This window comes from Camellia sinensis, chromosome 8 (assembly GCF_055761805.1).
Source record: "Camellia sinensis isolate YWXY chromosome 8, ASM5576180v1, whole genome shotgun sequence".
NCBI classification, from domain to species: domain Eukaryota; kingdom Viridiplantae; phylum Streptophyta; class Magnoliopsida; order Ericales; family Theaceae; genus Camellia; species Camellia sinensis.
The window spans coordinates 177,182,211-177,185,206 of NC_138968.1; the positions used below are offsets into that span (position 1 = coordinate 177,182,211).

General features: G+C 24.9%; 1 non-coding gene across 1 annotated transcript; it reads right to left on the bottom strand.

Moving 5' to 3' along the window:
* Nucleotides 1-2,572: 2,572 nt before the first annotated feature.
* On the bottom strand, nt 2,573-2,647 carry TRNAI-UAU (transfer RNA isoleucine (anticodon UAU)). The gene has a single exon. It is a non-coding gene; the product is annotated as a tRNA-Ile (tRNA).
* Nucleotides 2,648-2,996: the final 349 nt, after the last annotated feature.

Consider the following 2,996-nt stretch of genomic DNA (forward strand, 5'->3'; position numbering starts at 1 on the left):
AAAAAAAAATTGAATTTTTTAAAAATCATTTCTACTCATCAAAGATAAAATTATATAAAATTAATAAATTATTTATTTATTTATTTATTTATTTTACTAAATTAATTTTTATTATGTGTTTGGATAATGATCATGTAATGAGTGATTGTTAAGCTTTTAATATGTAATCGATATATTAGTATATGAAATGTTTTTAGTTTTGAATTTTTTGATTTAATGAATTGGTTTAATAATGATATTAAAGTTATCGTCATATTTGACTTTTGGAAAAATGAAAACTAATTTAATGAAAATAAAAATAATCACCCATCATCCAAATACATAATAAAAATTAATTTAGTAAAATAAATAAATAAATGTGTAAAAGATTTATCAGTTTTATATAATTTTTAAAAATTTAAAAATATTTTTTTGACAATTATTTTTGTCAAATTAGTTTATATTTTATCAAATTAACGACTTTGTCCTTGAAATTAAACAATGGCATCTTCAATTGTCCTTATTTAAAATAAGATTCAAAATTTAAAGTCAAATGTATCATAATTAAAAGGTTAAGAATCAAACTGACACAAGTGCCAAATTATAAAGACCATTAATATAATTTGTCCAAAAAATTATGTTCATTGAGTGCTGCTATGTTTAATCTTCTTTGATTGATCTTTTAAAATGGTTGTATTTAATACACAAGGTTCCTTGCTAAGATTTGGAAAATGTTAGTAAGGTGCAACCTTTCCCTATTTTTAGTAACGTGCAACCTTTCCCTATTTTTAATTAGTAATGTTGAATGTAAATTAATTAATTTTTTAACTATTAGACACAAAGATAACCCGCCCACCAAGCCTTAAGGTGAATAACAATTGTCATTGTGTCGTATTTCACCTTTTGCATGGACTTTTTTACTGCAAACAAAAAAAACACAAAAAATTCAAATTAATGAAAATTTATATGAGCATTATTATTTAAGAACAAAAATTAGACTCGTTTTTTAAGTTTAGTGGTGTGATAATTAATTAGGATATTAAATGTAACACTCTCTCTCATATCTTCTCTAATCATCATCTATAAAATGAAACTAAAAAGTGAGTTTGTATATCATTTTTTAATTATACAAATATTAATAATTAAATTTATAATTTTTCCATTAATATATAAATATTTTATAAACTTTTCACTGTTATGTAATTTTCCCAATAAAAAAATTATGCAGAATAATGTAATTTTTTGTGATTTTTTCTTCATTGATGAATTATTAATAGTAGGCCTCTTTACTGTTATAATTATAATTTATAAATATGGAATTATCACATCCCTCTAAAAGAAATTTGTTTATTGTAAGCTTTATTATTGGGATAATTTACACACACACACACATATATGTATATATGTATATATGTATGCATAAACATGAGGACCTCGTTTGGGAACAAGTTATTTTAGTAACTTTTTTATTTTTTGGCTAAAATATGACTTAAAAAAACCTAGTATGTTTGGGGTTACTTTTTAACTTTTTACGAAAAAATGTGTAAAAAGTAAAGAGAAAATGAAATCTTCGATTTTTTGATATAAATTATAGACTTTTTGACTTTTTTAATAATTTTTTGACTTTTTAACTAAAATGTTAACTTGACAAACGAGGCCTGAACATAACAAAAGATGAAAGAAACAAAAGTTAGAAATAGGAGGGGAAAAAAAACAACAATGCTACATACCACTAAATTTCTACCACTAATACCACCACTAATGATGTGACAAGTTAAAAAAAAAAACAAAAAACAAAAACTAAGACACAAAACACATGTGACAGTGGGTGGGACCCACTGCCACATCCCTAGTGCAACCACTAATTAGTGGTCTGCATCATTTTTCTAAAAAAAAAAGCATTTTATGTTGCTTGGTTTGCTTCATCGTTCCAGATTAGAAAACAAGCGACAATTATGGGCCGCCATATCATGGGCCCTATATCCTTTGATAGTCCCATCACGTTAAATGGAAGCAGCACCACTTTAAAATAATCAGACCTTGGACCCAATATTCAGACCAAAATAAATTTTTTTAAAAGAAAAGAAAGAAATCACATAAAAAGTTTTAAATCCTGATTATTTTAATTAGGTGTCAATCTCAACCCTTAATTCATTTCTGTTATATGTCTAACCATTTTTTTGTTTTGGTAGGACTATCTGCTCACTCATCTAACTTAATGTTAATATTAATTTTGAACATACCATATTACTATCATCATTTATCAACTATTTACTAGATCAGAAGAATTGCCCATCATTTAACATTGTTATCAAAACCACATGGAATCAACCCACCATCCCTCTTATCGTTTCTTCGTCAGTTTTTTAATTGAAATAGATAGAATGTTGATATTATATCAAATTAAAATATTATAAATTTAAAAATAAAAAATAAAAATTATAGAGTGAAATAAAAACCTAATGTTTTTCTGTTTCATTTTTCATTTTTGTCAAAAAAATAAAAATAAAAATAAAAATAAAAATAAAAAAGGTTTTGTCCTTTGGCATTGTCATGCAACCAGACCTATACATAAAAAAAAAAAATAACAAAATGGTCCCGGCGGGGCTCGAACCCGCGACCTTCGGCTCATAAGACCAACGCTCTAACCAAGCTGAGCTACGGGACCCTAACGTTTGGTTTGTTGAATTTTATTATTATAATATCTTTTAAGATGAATTACATTTAGGCCATTTTCCCACTTTGGTCCTTAAATTTTATTTTTTCCACTTTAACCCTTTATGTTTCAATATTTCCCAATTTACTTCAAAAACTAACTTATAACCAAAACTATATATAAAATAACATATTGATAGCCATGTGACATAAAATAATTTTATTATATATAACTCACATCTACACAAATCGAAATCATAATATAATAATATTTTTTTTATGTTATGTTGTAGTTAATATGATATTTTCTGTCTAATTTTGAACAAAAATTAACTTTAGAAGTAAATTGAAAAAAACTTGAA